Source organism: Macadamia integrifolia, chromosome 5, assembly GCF_013358625.1.
Source record: "Macadamia integrifolia cultivar HAES 741 chromosome 5, SCU_Mint_v3, whole genome shotgun sequence".
Taxonomy (NCBI): Eukaryota; Viridiplantae; Streptophyta; class Magnoliopsida; order Proteales; family Proteaceae; genus Macadamia; species Macadamia integrifolia.
Window position 1 is genome coordinate 41,667,572 of NC_056561.1, and position 18,274 is coordinate 41,685,845.

The 18,274-nt window shown below is 38.3% G+C and overlaps 1 long non-coding RNA gene across 1 annotated transcript; it reads right to left on the reverse strand.

The window, feature by feature from the left end:
* Positions 1-553: 553 nt before the first annotated feature.
* On the reverse strand, positions 554-4,319 carry LOC122078335. Its single transcript, XR_006140047.1, has 2 exons — positions 4,192-4,319; positions 554-1,188 (listed from the first exon to the last, which is right to left on the reverse strand). It is a non-coding gene; the product is annotated as an uncharacterized LOC122078335 (long non-coding RNA).
* Positions 4,320-18,274: the final 13,955 nt, after the last annotated feature.

Genomic DNA, 18,274 nt, shown 5'->3' on the forward strand with positions numbered 1-18,274 from the left:
TTTGATTACAGAGTTGGTGGATTCATGAGATATGAACTTAGTTTTTCTCTGCAATTCTTGGATTGGAGATAGAGAGGTGCTGGTCTGGTTTTGGGATGTTGGCCTTGAGATAGTGGAGAAAAGAGATCCATGGAAGCGAAGACTAGAACGAAGAAGAGAGAACCGACGGTTGTGCTTGATAGGAACTCCGACGAAATCGATTTGTAAGTACTGAAAGCTTGAAGGAGAGATCTCAAATCATTCCTAATTATACAAATTTGGCACCTAATTCTGGAAATAGACGGACCATGACCAAATCGTGAGTCATTTTGCCCCTTCATCAAATAAATATTCCAATCAGACAGTATTTGAAATGGTCCTACCACTTTGGTCTCTAAAATGATCAATCGTCCTATCATTTACCGAAACAATACCCAATTAAATGTTGACCAATGACTTGGGAGATACCGGGGCAAGACGGTCAACATGGGCGGCGGCTAAGTCCTTCCCCATCCCATAAAATATTATAAAGAGGGATGGCAAAAGTACTCTGGAGCTAACCCAGAGAAAATCAGAAGGAAACAAGCGGTTTGAGATTCATGGCAGAAAAATACAAGAAAAGAAAACAAGAAATTCATCCATTCAACTATTTCTAGGTGGTATACAGATCCACATAGACTTAGCAAAAAATTGAACGAACCAACCAACATTATGACAAATATCAAGTGTCATGCGTAATCGCCCAAGTTACCAATAGAGTATGTTAACAAGCTTCCCTGAATCAGTGAGACCCTACTGTCCACTCTCGTCCTGTGAATTCAAGTGCCTCCAAAGGAAAGCAGTCCTCTGTGAGACATTGTCATAAATACATTAGCTCACATTGGATCTGCACTCAAGTATTCAAGTGACCTAGCTTCCATGTCATCAGAAATTTCAGGGATTTCCCTAATAACACAGTATAGGTGTCAAATTCTTGACATAAGGGTTGGGCAGCTCTTGAAGTGCATCAGCCATCTCTTTGATGCCTTCAGCAATGGCAGCCAGCTCGCGAGAGTAAACACCCTGTCTCTAATTTTCGTCGTTGTCATCATCATCATCATCATCGTCATCTAATGCAACTAGTATTGCAGCTATAGCAGCCATACAAGCAGCTGCAGCTGCTGCTGCTCTCCTTCGCTGCTCATACTTGGCAACATCCATACCCCAAATCTGTGTAAGGTTCCATACAAAGCCAAGATTATTATTAGTTTAACTACGTTAACTTATGAGAAAAACTAAAGAAATTTTTCAAGGACTACTGAATTGACTGTCCATGTTAATGCACTACTCATTCCCAAGAATCCAACAACACAACTATTCAAAAAAAAAAAAAAAAAAAAAAAAAAAACCCTATACTACTAAGTAGGATTCACATAAGGGTCAGGTTATCAAAGAAGTTCAAATAAAGTATCCATTTTCCAAGCTAGAAATTGACCATCAAATCCTAAAACTGCCCATATCTATTATAATTTAAGATTCCACACCTCAAGCTAGAGATTTGTGCAAGGGGAGAAGTGACCTACTGGGGAGAGGAACAGAAGACCAGCAAAACGTATATTAAATAATGGTAAAAAAATAATATAAAAAGAGAAAAACATTATGGACATTGACAAACAAAGAATATAGAGGATAGAGTGCAGCTAATTAGAAAGAATGAAGTTCCTACTTGTAAAAAGTATTTATTTCTTGTCTACTTTTGTGTAGGGCCTGTATGGTGTACCGGGCTTTCTCTTTTTCCTCCTTTCTGAACACAATACCACCCCCCCCCCGCCCCAAAAAAAAAAAAAAAAAGGGCTGAAAACCATATCAGAGATATTCAGATTGGAAAACAAGTTTTCAACATGGCTATCCTTACGAATGTCATACCAAAATGCAAGACAAACAATATCTCGTCCTAAAATCCATTTACATACCAAGTAACTATCTTGCTAGTTACATACAGAGTTTTCAACAGAATGAACAACTCAAAAGCCAAATCAGAATAAAAGAAATCAGCAAAGTCGTAAAATTTCCAGAAGAAAGTACCAACTTGGAATCAAAGAAGAAATATACTATCATGCTGGTTATAAATCCAGCTGTCGAGTGCCTGATGGTCCTAAGCTACTATAGGCAATTAAAAATCGACTCTTTTATAAGGTTTAATTATGCCAGAAGCGATTTCTGGTCAGAAAATAGGGGCAGAACACTATTTCATTTGTGAAAATTAGAGATGGAATTCAATTCCAAAACATAAGTGCAGAAACTGTAACTGAAAGAACACTAGATACTGACCTGGTTCACTGATTATACAAACCCACAGTAATTAGAAGAAAATTCTCAACCAGAAAAAGTAGTCCATATCATTACCCTTAGTTTCTTTTTAGCCATCAACTTCTCAGCCCTATAATGGAATTTTGTTGCTGTCCCACTGGAAAGACATTAAAATTTTGATAATCTTGATAACTGTCCCACTTATTGAGTGCTTCTTCATTGATGAGTTGGTTATACTGCCTTATGCCTAAGACATCTGTTCATTGTATGTACCTTGCAGTTTGAATTTCTCTTATATGCCTATTTCTTGTCCCTCCCCCCTAACCCCACCCCGACAAAAAGAAAAAAAAAAAAAACCAAATTCCTCCTCTTCATTTCAATTTCAACCAACAGCTAAATAGAAATCAGATTGACTTGTTCTTTTGATACTTGGAAACTAATACCGATATCGCAATCATTGAACACCGCTTTTCCATCAACTGCTTTATTCTTCAGATTTGGACTTGATATTCAGCAATTATCCAGGGAAATTGACAATTCCTATAAAAAAAAATGTACACGTTTCATGTATATTTATGCAGGGAAAGTGTTTCCTGTGGGGCAGTGCGGTTCCTGCGCATGCATGAAGGCAAATGGGAGCGCACAAGGAAGCATCCACAGAGATGTCATTTTCTATTTCTTGGGGCACGGGGAGAGGGGGGTGGACGGGTCATTTTTCCTCCCAATGCGTCTAGGTACAAGGACCACACTCCCCCACAAAAGCCCTTTTCCCATTTATGCATGTCCAATTGCTTATGAATGCATGCATTTATGTGTATCTCTGTTTCTTTTCTTCCTGTATTCAAGTAGACTGGTTCCCTATAAATTGATATAGTAAAGGACCATCATTTTTTACCTCAGCCATGCAGGCATTGGAGAGCAAGCTGTGGCCACTTCTCCAAGCATGGAATGTCCCATGGAAGCGGACGGTAGTTATATACATCATGCAAAAAATATGAAACCAGAATATAACAAATTAAGATTCAAGAGTCGTACTCCAGGTCACCTGCTCCAATCGATAGCATCTAGCATGTTGGGAAAATAATTGTCTTTTTAATACACTCAGAACTGCCCATTAATCAATTATAAAATAAGAAGCACGTATTCAACTTGACATTTTATCTAACACGCAGATTTCAATGAAAAATGGGTAAGCCCAGCCAAGATATTAATACCATGTCATTTACTGAGTTTTATCAAGGTAGGTTAATTGTTTTAGCCTTTCAACTTTGCACCTTGCTAAACACAGAATTCAGTTTAATATCTGCAACTTCACATATGGTAACGGTTAAAAGAATGATTTACTGTTTATTACTGAAATGGGAAACAAGCCGTACAGAAACTTCGACATCTCTTTCTTTTCTAGAGAGAATAGACTAAAATACAGACTCAAGTTTGTAGGTTGGCAGTTGTTATGTGACAGAAGATCCTACTGCTGTTGGTTGGTTGCAATTGTGTGTTTATGGTGATTGGAGACAGATGCAACTCTGAAGCCAAAACAGAACAGAGGAGGAGTCTCCCATAACTATATATCATTTCCTATAGAAAATATGAATATCTCTGGATTCTATTCATTCTTCCTCTAACTCTTAAAAAGATGAGAAAACACATTAGAGACCGAAAAATCCTGAGGCCTGAAGTATGAGACCACAAAATGCTTCTCAAGATGAGAAGATCCGAAAACTGAGACAGAGAAGGTATCCATTAGAGATGAGAAACCCAGAATTTGCAGGTAAAAAATACACACAGATACAACAGAAATCATCCGATTTAGGGTTCTTAAACTATACGGTTATGAAGAAAATAACAATAAAATGGAGAATTAAAAGGGTTTAAAACTCTGAAACCAAATGAGAAAGGGGAACCGGAACCGCTTATACTTACCTCTTGCTAAAGACTTGAGTCGATGGGGATATCGCACCCGACCACGTCTTTCCCTCTTCTACTTCTTCCCCGTGAGATTCCTACCGAAAATGGTGGGATTTTTAAAGCGGTTGTTAAGTTTGTCTCGAATTCTTGACCCATTTTGAAGATTGATCCGATCCGATATATTTTGGTGGCGATCTGAATGAAAATTTTTCTGGGATTTGTGATGAAAGGCCCAAGCCCGGAGTCCATCACTGATCTCGTATGGGGGTGCGGGGACGTATGATTCGATCGGATCGACCACGACCTGATGGGTCAATCCACGATTTTGGAGTATATATAATGTACTGTTGCTTGTTGAAAAAGTCATTGTATTCTAGGGTTTTCACGCAACTAGGGTTTCAGGACGAGTTTTTCCTCGCAGTTGCTAGAGTGTAATCTCTCTTCTGCATAGTGAATCATCTTCTTCGCCCGAGGACGTAGCACACCACCCTGTTGTGTGAACCTCGTTAAATCTTTGTGTCGTACGAATCTATTATCTCTTTATTATTCGTGTTTCTTTGTGTTTGATATAACAGCGGGGTAGGGTGGAGAAGACATCATAAATCGACAGGAATAATTCTCACTATCCCACCCCATACATCCAAACAACCTCACTTCCCTCGGAAAGTTTTACACAGTTTCCGCTCCACTGTCCGTACCAAAAAAACACAAAAAAATCTGGCTGTAAGAATTATAAAAAGAAGATACGGGATGTGAGTTAAAGCTTTCGCTTAATTGAGAGAGTTTCTCTTTTTTGTCGAACAACTAACTTCATGGTGGGTTGTAAAAATAAATAAATAAACTTCATGGTGGGTGAAGAGATTCTTATTATTAGATATCAATGTCTTTTTCATGTGTGTAAATAAAACATCGGAAAATGTTTCCTAAGGGGTGTAATTCCTCTGTGTGCATTAGGATCAATGAAAGCGCACGAGAAAGCATCTACATGGATGTCAATTTCCTTTTTTGGGGGGGTGGGTTGACACATGTGAGGAAACATCCATAAAGATGTCATTTTCGAGTGATTATTGTCTACCGCGGGTGCAACGGTACAGTGAGCATCGAACGGCCTAGATGATATCAGCACGTGTCCTGATGTCGTTCCAACCATCAAATGCTTGCTGCACTGCAACACCCATGGCAGAGGATGTTTTCACGTCACTTTCTTTTTCATGGGGGGTGGGTTAGTCATTCAGTCCCTAGGGTCCACACTCCCCCAAAGAAACCTTTTCCCTTAAAAAAAATATCAAGAGATTTGCATACTATGTGTTGAAATTTGAATGTGCATGTGGCACCCCTTTTAAGGTCTATTTCTTTTCTTTTTTGCAACTCTATCTTGCTGAGTGTCATTGGCCAATGGTTAGCCTATTGGGCACTAGTAGGTAGGGCCAACGACCACCTACTCCTACACACACACACCCACACACACTAGCGTACGACAAGGTTCGATCCCACAACTTTCTCCTCATAATACCCTCGCTTCAAGAAGCTTGTGACAACATGATGCATGTGCCCAAATACAAAAGGAGGTGAAATAACCGAACTGCCCCATGAATGTGAAAAATCTCACCTCTGCTGATGCTCTTGCCACATTGTGATTAGCCACTATGCTCTTGTAGGGGCCACATTGCCAGAAAGTGAACCGTCTCCCTAAATCTTCATTTGAACAAAGAGGGTCTTGGCCATGGAATAGTCTTGCAGGGATTTTACCCAAGCTCCAAGATCAAGTATGCATTCGTATTGGCAGTGGGAGGTACACCTATGTTTTGGTCAGACCTTTAGATACCATCCTTTCAATACTTAAGGTTCCTGAAAGTTTTTCTAGGACTGGGGAGATCTGTAGAGTTAGTGATGATCACTGGTTTTGTCCTAGGTCTCGAACAGGGAAGATAAGTACAAAACCTGTGGCTGGCCTTATTACTAGACATGGGATAGTCACCTTATAATCTGGGATATAATTCTTACTGTATATCGAGTTTACCATCTCTACCCACTGTTTCTCTTATCCATTATTAATATTTGCTGAATGGTTTGATTCTACAACTAATGAAGGAGGTTGGGCATCTGCTACGTATTTAAAGAACAGTTCATTTACTTGAGGATGGACAGTGGTGTAATAAGATGTAATGATGAAGCAGAGGCAAGGGCCTTGTTACAAGGACTTCAATCAGCAGATAGGTAGAGGAGGCTCGGCCAGATTCCCATACGATGTGGAACTAATTCCCAAACCAAAGACTAAGGGCCTGTTTGGTATCGTTCTAAAAAAACGTTTCTGGAGTTTTTTCGTTCTATTGGAATGAAAAAACATAATCTTCTGTTTGGTGCACTTATGGTCCGTTTCTGTTTTTTTGGAACAAAAAGTGAAAAAAAAAACTGAAAAAACGAGATTGGATGGAGTTCCGTCTTCCCAGTTTCGTTCCATTTTACAAAAAAAAAAAAAAAAAAAATTCCCGATAAAAATCTGAAATTTTGAAACACCATTTTTTCATTTAAAAACTGTGTTTTGACACAGAAACTGAAATTTTTGTTTTTAACACGAAACGGCGTTTCTGGAACAGAAACGAAACCAAACAGGCCCTAAGAAATTCAGTTTTGATTTCGGTTCAATATACAATATGTGCAAAAAAAATATATATATATATTAAAATAAAACCAAGTCAATATACTGTGTTCGGTTTTTATTCAATTTCGTATTCGATTTATTATTCATTTTGATCTGACTTTTAATTGGTTTGGGCTCTTATCATAGGGATCTTTACGGTCAAGGATTGTGGAATCCTAAAGTCATAGATTGAATATGATTCAGCTGTGGTGATTCTTGAAATTAAAGGTCGCATGATTCCTTGGTTTATGTTGCATAAGTGATGTTTCTTCAATCTCTCTTGAGTTCAATAAAGTGGAAAATTTTTCATTATTTTCAAATGGGTGAATCCAATTGAAAATTGATTCATGAAAATAGTGGCTGAAAGTATGGTATCTTCTTCTATAGTGGCTTGGCCCTCTCATGTGACGCAAGAGCTTAGGATTTGCTCTAAATGTAGGCCCAGATTTCTATTATCTTGGTAGAACTGTCTGGGGTTATGTTATTGTTTGTTAGGTTGTGCTCATCTATTAATGGTTATACCGAAGGTGGGGTTGTTTCTCATTCTCCACTGCTTTTAGTTTTATCAGCTTGCAATCTATTATTATATCTTTACAATATATATATATATATATATATAATTATTATATCTTTACAATATATATATATATAGTATGTTTATTATTTTTAATATAATTGATCTTTTGGAGCAAAAAAAAAAGGGCTCCATTTTATTTGCACCAATAGAAAATTTAGTTGTTGCTTGGGCCGGTTGCTTGGGCTGCAACCAAGTCGCTGCAACCCTGTGGCAGCCAAATAAATGGAATCTAAAAGGGTATTTCAGAAAATACTATAACTTATGAAGGTATTTGTGAACCCTAGGAATAATTCCATTTCTTTGGCTCCCAACAGGGGTTGAAACTAATTGGCTACAACCAAGATAGCAACCAAAATTTTCTCCATAATCCACCTTTTATTATTATTATTTTTTATTTTACATTAAAAAAAATAGAAATTATCATTCAAATTGATTACAACATTAAAAGGAATAGAATTTGTTCAATTCAAATCGACGATTTTAGCCTTAAAACCAAAACATACCGAACTGAGAAAGATTTTATTTATTGTTAAAATCAATTGGTTTAATTCGATTTGATTTTAAATGAGCGGTTTCAATTTTAGTTTTCAATTTCAATTAATTGACACCCTTATGAAATATATTTTGCACTCGGACAAAAAACTTTAAAAAAAAAAAAAAACACTTCTTACATGTTAGAGACATTTACAAAAATAGCAATGGTTGATCTACTGTTTGCCAAGGTTGCTTCCGCTATGGAAGCAAAGTGGGATAGTTGTTCTAACTGAGATATTAGCCTATGGGGTACATTTTTCATTGATTTATATATATAGACAAAAAGAGGCCAGCCATACTTAATGGCCACAAAAAAGTTGTGCAAATCAAAAGAGAAATTTTTGATAACCTCAAAGTTGATCTAAATTTCTGTCAGTTTCCTTCCTTACCTGTTGTAGACTGTACTTCAAGAAGAAGAGCCCTGACACCTCCAAAAGGATTTTCTGTCATTAAATAGTTAGTTACAAATAACCAAATAAAATTAAGGATCGACTTGGAAGCTCAGTGGGAGGAGACCTTGGTTGCATTGCCAATCTAGTATCATTTCTATTGTAATAAAGCTCCTTTATGTCCTTAAAGTCTTTTTCACCACGTGGTACCATTACAAAGTGGAATCTTAATCAGCCTCCACCTTCTTAATTGCATTCAGGGTTGTCAATTGGGCCTGGCCAGCCCACCGCACAGGGCTTGAGCTGAGCTCTTCACCCCGTGGGTCGCACTTGGGCTGAGATTTTGAGGCCCAAGGTCGGGCCATGCTAGGCCAAACTGGGTTTAAAACTTAAGTCTTGGGCTGAGTCTGCCCCGGCCTAACCTGACCCTGTGTAGCATATATACGAAGAAATTATAAATATAATCACTCATTCACTTAGAGCTCACATTCTTTGCTTTTAAATCATCGACATACAACACTCATCACTCACATTCTTTGTTGTGTAACGGCAGTCATGATCAATTAGGGTAAAAAGATTTAGAGATTGACAGGGTCAATCAAGGCCAACCTAGACCACCCGAGCCTAATCAGGGTCAATCAGTGCGTTGGGTTGTGCTAAACCCAATAGGGCTGGGCTGGGCGGCATGTGTGCCAAGTTAAGAAAATTTAGGACTAGGCTGGAGTTTTAAAAAACCTGACCCATTGACACCCTATTGCATTTTGTAAGACAAAAGAAACCACCAACATAAGAAGTTAAAAAATGAAATATTTGAGGCATGTAATCGTATTAAAATATTCTTACAACAATAACTAGGTGGTTTAAATAATCTCCCAGCCCCAACTGTTTTCATCTCATGAACCTTAGCTCTCACCTGCTTCTCGCCCATGAAGCTCCCCGCCTTTCTCAAAGTTGTACATTCCCAGCCCCAACTGTTTAGAACCTTAAATTGATGAGTACAAGACTTTTATGTAGAGATGGTGTCAGCTAGATTGAGTGGTATGATGTGCTCTTAGATCTTGTATTTCATGTGTATAAAAAGCATAATTCAAAATATAATTGCCCTTTTAATAAATGTAATATACATGGTTATTGATTAATTATATATGATCTGATGTTAGGGTAGATCATAGTAGAATCTGGTGCTATAATGAAAATTTTAAGATATCAGGTTCAATAAAAGCATCAATATCACCAACATATGCTTGTAAAGTTAAAGTACAACCACCACTAGTACCTATATAAACTAGATTTTATATACTATGCAAATTGTTGCACCATGTTGTGCTCGAAACCTTGTGTTACCCATGTCTTTCTTTTTATTGGTTGTATTTTTTTTTTTCTCGGGTTTTGGCTAGCATGTATCCAAACCTTATGTGCCCCTGTCATTTTAGTTGAATGAATTTCTGTTTACCTAAAAATAAATAAATGAACTCTTAACAAACACAGTGAAATAAATCTTGTTACCCAAGGCTCCAAGCATAGCCTGAAATGTTACTTGGCTCACGTTTAATTTCTTGTAAATTTTTCTATACAAATGATATTTTAAATGAAAATTTTCCGCCATGTGATTTTCAAAATTTTTTCTACATTTAAAACAAACTATGGAAAATCCTACTTTTTTCAAGAAAAAATTTCTTTTCTATTTTTCTACATGAAAACAAATAGAGCCTTAAGTTCAAATTGGACTATCTTTCCTACTTCATTTCTAAATGGAGCAAATCTTTGTGGTCCAGAGGTTTTTTTAGCTATGGCCTTATTAAAGCCCTCTTTGGTATCATTTTTCTTTTTTATTTTTGTTCACAAAAATGGTTTTGGCTGCATTTGGTATCATTTATGGAACTTGTTTCTATTTTAAAAAAAAAAATTTGATAAAACACAAAAACCAAAAAGAGGTCAAGAGTCATTTATGTGTTTTGACAAAAAATGATTTTTTGGTATTTTTGCACTGGACTTTAATGAGCATGTGCTTAAAGGCTCAATATAGAGCGGTAAAGTAATCATTGGCTTTGTAATTAGAAATCCAAGTCCCTTGCCCCTTTTTCTTCAGTCCAAAGTGGAGAAAGAGAGTTATAAGAAAAATGGGTGAAGGGAATCTCTTCACCCATTTCTTTAAAAAACTATTTTGCACATATAGATACTAAACTATTTCTCACAAAAAATTATTTTTGTCAAGTAGTTACTAAACCATTTTTATTAATGATTTTTGTTAAATAGATAAAAAGAATAAAAAAAATGATACCAAAGAGGGCCTAAGAGACATTATTTCTCTTGTATTATGCAACTCCTTGATTTCTTTCAAATATTTCCCATACATTGAACTAATACATGGGCAATATTCATCAATTTCTTCCTCCTTAATTGTATTGTGTAACACCCGAAAGCAATCACGCAAAAGTAGTAAATAAGAAGTTAAAAAATAAAAATAAAAATGAAATATTTGAGGCATATTATTGCTATTAAAATGGTTTTTCCTAAATTTAACACCATAACATAACATGAAACTTATTTGAAGCTCTCTCTCTCTCTCTCTCTCTCTCTCTCAATACTGTGTCTGCCTCTTTCCTCCCCCTTTGCAAAGTCATCCTATCCCTCTCATCCCAGCTTTTCCTGTCACGCCCCGTTCACACAGAACTAGACCGGTGACCGAGTTAACTCCGATTAACCCAAACCTGCCAGGATCTTCTGATACAGTACCCCACCACAGCATACCCACATGTAAGATAAGTGTTCAAAAGTTCAGCGAAAGACTTAAATTACCTGTAATTATCCCTAATATACTTGATACCCAAATTGTAGTATATAACTAAGTACATGTGGGCCCACATGCATGATATTTACACAAAAAGAATAACAATTTACATATCAAGTACACAAAATGGGAGGTCATCAAAATAATCAAAAAGCAAAATCCTGTATGGTGTCATTACTGCAGTCCCGCAGCACAATCCTTGCACATGCAATCAGCACCGTGCTTATACTCTTCAGGGACCCACCAATCCTTATCAGGAAACTCAACTGTGGGGCTCGACTCCTGATCTTCAGGCAGGTGACCTGCAAAATCAGCACATGAGATAAGCTCACTAGCTCAGTAAGTGAAAAGAAGGATCACACAAACATTCACATCCATATGCACTATATGTTGTGCGATTCATTTTAAATCTTATCCACCTAAACAACATTATTAAGTCTTAGGTTATGTGCTACTCACAACCACAGTGCGCGTATGCCCCGGGTACGAGTAGCGAACTCCATCCCGCAATACGCCCATAGGGTTGTCAGAGAAGGCCCACCGTGAGTATTTAGAAAAGTAAAGCATACTCACTACCAGCTCTCAACATAAAAGTAAATGACAGAAAAGTAAAGATGTTGACCCCAGCAATTTAAAAGTAATACGATTGGCCCTCTTGAATATACCACTGAGGTTGTCGACTGTTCTAATGACCAGCCAGGCGTATGTCTAACTGCCACAGTGACCCGACAACCGTGACCACTGCTTCCCCTCAAGTGATAACCCAACACCTCAAGCCCTGTTGGGAAGGGTCGTAGCACAGGGAATGATAATCTTAAACTGCATGCTCCTGTATGACAAAGTATGATTGTATAGTGCCACTGCGTCCCATACCACGGGCCACCAATGCACTCGTTTCCAAGCCGACTATAGCGTCTAGTCTAATAATGCATCATGCAGAATAATCCAACCATTCATTACATAAGCACATCAATCATTTAACATTGAGAATGTAAGGCACAACACACATATCATAAATCATTTGTTTAGAATGCATAAGCAATGTGCACGAATGGAGGAATGACTAGTCTACACATAATTTACATGATGACATGTTAGTCTAAAATAAATTTAATGGTGTAAAACAAGCCTTAAATAAAGTCAAATGTCCTCTCCCCACTTACTTGTTGGGTATAAAAGTTCACGTTCGGTACGGGTGAGATTCAACGTGAGAAACGTAAATTCTAGTGGAACCTATCATAAGCGAATGGAGTTAGCATTTCACCACCTTGGAGTCAAAACTAACGAATTTTAATGTTTAAATCATATTTTAAATCATAAAAGAGGGTTGTCCATCCGCTTTTGGGCCCATTCGGGCTCAAAAATCCGACTAGGGGGCCAACAGGTGGGCCAGACAGCCCACCTGTCTTCGCCCACTGGTCTTCACAGGCGGGCCAGATAGCCCGTCGGTTCAATCGACGGGCCCCCTCAGGCGGGCGGGTTCGTCCGTCGGTCTTCGCCCACCTGTGGGGGCGAAAACTAGTTTTCTCCTTTGAAACGTTCCTCAACCTTGGAAAAACCAAATGGGGTTGTTCCAACCATATTTTTCACACATCTAAGGTCTTATAAGATGATTCTAACCTAAATTTAAGGATTGAAAAGCAATCTTACCTTCTTTGCTCAAGAACTCTTCCAAAACCCCAAAATCACCTCTTAACTCAAGAAATCACCAATGCTTCTCAAATCTTGTAAACACTTCTTTAAATCTTCAAAATCAACACTTAGACCATTTATTAAACCTTAGATTCATCATTTCAAGTGGGATTAACAAGATCTCAAGGAACTCTACCTAAATCTGGGTTTCACTTGGGGTTTAGTGAAAGTTTAAGAAGTATAGCCTTCGCTCACCTCAAATCGTAGGTCTCGTGTTGGGGATCACTTTTTCGATGTCGGAATGAGAAGATCAAACCTCGGCATCACTTAAAATCATTTCTTCCTCCTTTTTTTTTTCTATCATTTCTTCCTCCTTTTTTTTTCTTTCTTCTTCTTCGTTCTCTTTTTTTCTTCCTTTCTTCTTCTTCGTTCTCTTTTTTCTTCCTTTCTTTTCTTCTTCCTTTCTTTTCTCTCTCTTCTTTACTCTTCTCACCCACTCTTTAATGCATTAAATGAGAAAAAGGAAAAACACAATAAGTAATATTTATACTTAGAGAATATCTAGTAACCACATGGGTGGGTCACACAGGTGGGCGGGTTCGTCCGCCTGTGATCGCCCACCTGTTGGTCAAAACTTAGCCAAACAATTGAGATTTTGATAGAATTCAACTCTCGGCATGTATCTCACTATCAGCACAAGATATATAATACGTATATACTTTAGGATATGGCTACATACCAGCATTACCTATACATGGCCTTATGATACGTGCATATACACGGCTTGGGTACCCCTGTCTCCTTTGGCACTGACTCGGACTTGTCTGCCAACCTGTGTTCAAAGTCACCCTTGCCATCATGGTCCATAGGGAACCCGCCTTAACCCTCTCTGGTTCGGGTCCTACATGGTTAAACCGGGTCAACCGTGTAAAAATCAGGTTTTAAAAGTAGGGCATCATATTTCCATTGGATAGGTCGCTAGCACCAGAAAAGCTGGCAGATTTCTCTACCTCCTTCCTTATTTTTTAATCTTTATGGCTTTTCTTTTTATCATCTCTTCTTCGAAAAAATAAAAAACATTGTGGGGAGGGAGGGAGAGGAAGTATGGAAGTGATTTTAGTTATTGACTTAGGATTTTAAATTAAAAAAACATAGTTAAAAACAAGAATAGCAATGTTCTAAATATAAAAGGACTTCAGATGTAATCAAGTTAGTCTGTTTGACTAAGTGACCACGAGATTATGGTAAAATCAATTCATAAGCATTTTCCAATCAAAAAGAAAAATCATAGGTATCCTATATATATATTTTTTCAATTGCAATCAATGTGGGAGGTTCATAGTTTAACTTAGTATTCATCAATAAATGCGATTTAACCACCTAAAAAAGAGCTTGATTTTTCAGAATTTCAAAATGATTAAACTATAATTCGCTATATCAGGGAATTTTCATTTTTTTAAAAATACAAGTACTATACCCATAAGGATTAACTAAGGTCTTACCAAAAAATAAAAAATAAAACACTAAGAAGGTATTAATCAAAAGTCTAAAGTATATTTTTTGAAAAAAGTAAGTTAAAAATTGATACCAAATTCAGTTGTGGAAGTGATGATGCCCACTATGTTAATTGATGAGAAATCATCAACAATGTCTACAAACCGTTGAGGTTAGCTAGTTGTCGGTTTGAGTCAGCATGCTTCACTATTGTTCGTTTGTTGGTCATGCGAAAGTGTTGCTTGTTGTATGGGGCTGTGACCTGGGGGCTACGATCACTATAAATGGTGTACCTTTTTTTTTTTAAAACAAAGAAGCGATAGTTCAGGAATTAGGTATTCTAATTATATTTGCTATATAAACTAAAGTACAATTCTTTACCCAAAAAAATAAATGAACTAGAGTTTACAATTAGGATTATTGGCATACAGCATCCCGACTAAGTGTATAGGAATCAAAATTCCAATGTAATTCTTTAAGGGGAAAAAAAAATCCAATCTAGTTAGTGAAGTTTGAATTCAATTGTGATGTATGAAATAGTTGGTTTAATAGAAATCTAATATATGGCTCAATTGCTATGGTAAATACAAGAAAATTATCTATCCCTAATTTTATAAGTTTATAATCCTTAGGCAAATGTTTTCTTGCACCCAAGGTACACCTTTAAAAAGACATAAATGCTCTGAACCCCCTGGCCCAAGGGAATTTGTGAAAACTTAAGTTCTGTTTTGTAATACCCTACTTCTTAAACCCGGTTTAACCATGCAGGACCCGAACCGGAGAGAGTTAAGGCAGGTTCCTTATGGACCATGATGGCAAGGGTGACCTTAAACACAGGCTGGCCAGACAAGTCTGAGCCAGTGTCAGAAGAGACGGGAGTACCCAAGCCGTGTACATGCACATATCATAAGGCCATGTACGGATAAAGCAGATATGTAGCCGTATCTTATGGCGCATACGTATATTACATCTTATGCCAAGAGTGAGATTCGTGCCGAGAGTCGAACTCTGTCAAAATCCCACTTGTTGGCCAACTTTTGGCCCTCAGGTGGGCGGTCACAGGTGGGCACATCCACCCACCTGAGTGACCCACCCATGTGATTACTTAGTTATTTTAGAAAGTATAAGTAGCATTTATGAGTTTCCATTTTCTCATTTATGTCATTCGGGTGGTTAGTGAAAAGAGTAAAGAGGAGAGAGAAAAGGAAGGAGAAAAGAGAACGGAGAAGAAGAAAGGGGAGGAAGAAGAAGTAGGGGAAGGATTTAAGCGGCGCCGAGGCTTGATCTTCCCATTCCGACGCTGAAAAAGTGATCTCTAATACGAGATCTACGTTTAGAAGTGAGCAAAGGCTGGGTTCCTTAAACTTTCACCATACCCAAGTAAAACCTTTGATTTTGGTAGAGTTTCTTGAGGTCTTGTAAATCCCCCTTGAGATGATGAATCTAAGGCTTAATAGATGGTTTATGTGTTGATTTTGAAGGATTTGAAGAAGTGTTTATAAGGTTGAAGAAGCATTGGTGATTTGAAGTGATTTTCGGGTTTTGAAGGAGTTCTTGAGCAAAGAAGGTAAGATGGCTTTCCATTCCTTAAATCTAACCTAGATCTAGGTTAAAACCATCTTATGAGACCTTGAATGTGTGAAGAATGGATTTGGAAAAGCCCCATTTGATTCCCCAAAGGTTGGGGAAAGTTTGGGAAAAAATGGCATTTTTTCACCAAGACCGGTGGGCCAAATGGCCCGCCTGAGGGCACCCGCTTGAGAGGGCAGACCCTCGGGCCCAACCGATGGGCTCGACCGACGGGCCGACCGACGGGTCAACCTGCTCGCCAATCTTAGTAGGACCCTCGGGCCCAACCGGCGGGCCGACCTACCCGTCGATCATGACCGGTGGGTCTGACTGGTGGGTCATGACAGGTGGGCTATCCGACCCACCTGAGAGGCTCCCAACGTGATTTTTACGTCCGAACGGATCCAAAACGGACGTGCGACCTTCTTTTAGGATTCTAAACATGATTTTGTCATTGGATCATGTTAATCTTGATTCCAAAGTGGTGAAATACTAACCCCGGTCACTTATGATAGGTTCATCAAATCTTACGTTTCTCGCACCGGATCTCACCCGTACCGAGTGTGAGTCCTTGTACACTATAGGTAAGTGGGGAGAGGACGTTTGGCCTTGTTTCAAGGCTTGTTTGGCATTCATCTAATTGTATCTAGACTAGCCATGTCATCATGCAATTGCTATGTAGCTTAGCCATCCTCATATTTTACGTCATGTGTGCTGTGTTTTATTTCTCAATGCCAAATGATGATATGCTTATGTGATGAATGTTGAAATCATTGTGCATGATGCATTAATAGACTAGATGCCGTAGTCGGCTTGGACACGAGTGCATTGGTGGCCCATGGAATGGGATGCGGTGGTACTATGCAATTGTACTATGTCATATAGAAGCATGCGATTTAGGATTATCATCTTCCCGTGCTACGACCCTTCCCAACAGGGGTTGAGGTATTGGGTTACCATTTGGGGGGAAGCAGTGGTCGTGGTTGTCGGGTCACTGTGGCGGTTAGACATACGCCCGGCTGGTCGTTAGGACAGTCGGCAACCTCAGTGGTATATTCAAGAGGGCCAATCGTACTGCTTTTAAATTGCTGGAGTCAGCACCTTTAATTTCTGTCATTTACTTTATGTTGAGAGCTGGTGGTCGGCATGTTTTACTTTTTAGAGTATTCACGGTGGGCCTTCTCCGATAGCCCTATGGGCGTATTGCGGGATGGAGTTCGTGACTCGTACCCGGAGTATACGCGCACTGTGATTGTAGTAGCACTAAACCAAAGACTTAGTAATGTTGTTTAGGTGGATGTGATTAAAAATGAATTGCATAGCATATAGTGCATATGATTGTGAATTATTGTGTGGACTGTTGTGTGGTCCTTCTTTTCACTTACTAAGCTAGTGAGCTCATCCCACGTGTACACCTCTTTTAGATGATTTTGCAGGTCATCAACCTGAAGAGCACAGGTTGGGCCCCACAGTTGAATTCCCTGAAGAGGATTGGTGGGTCCCCGAGGAATTAGAGCACGGCATGGATTGCTCGTGCGAGGGCTGTGCTGCGGGACCACAGTTTTGATACCGAGATGAGCTTTACTGTTGATACCGAGCTGAGCTTTACTTTTGATACCGAGCTGAGTTTTACCTTTGATACCGAGCTGAGCTTTACTTTTTGATACCGAGCTAAGCTCTACTTTTGATACCGAGCTGATCTGTACCCTTTGTGTTTTTTATGATCCCTTTTGTGTACTTGATATGTAAATTGTATTCTTTTGTGTAAATATCATGCCTGCGGGCCCACATGTACCTAACTATGTATTACAATTTGGGTATTAAGTATAATGGGAATATTTACAGGTAAATTAAGCATTCCGCTGAACTAATGAACACTTTCTTAGTGTGTGTATGCTGTGGTGAGATACTGTATCAGATGATCCTGGCAGATTTGGGTTAACCGATGTTAACCCGGTCACCGGTCCGGTTCTGTGTGAATGGGGTGTGACATGTTTGGTATCGTTTCTATTCCAAAAACTCCGTTTCGTGTAAAAAATGAAAATTTCAATTTCTGTTTCAAAACGCCATTTTTAAACGATTTAACGTTGTTTGGTGAATCTGCTTCTGAAATAGTTTCATAACAGAAAAATGACAATTCTGCCGTTTGGTAATGCTTGTTTCAGAAACCTTTTTTTTTCTTTTAAGTCAATAATTATATAAATAACATTAAAATACTATAAGCATATACATCCTTTGGGACAATAAATTATTACATGCCAACTAAAAAAAAATGGTTTCAAAAGGATGAATAAATTACAGAATTAACAATGCCTTGTCCAAGTTAATTATGCATTACATAAATCCTTTTCAAATTGCTTCTTAATCCCATACGGACTCATCATCAACTGTCACTGATTTTGTCATTGAGTTTCACTCAAATCCAGTTGTGTCAAGGAGTTTCTTGAATTGTTAGTACTCTACTTTCCACT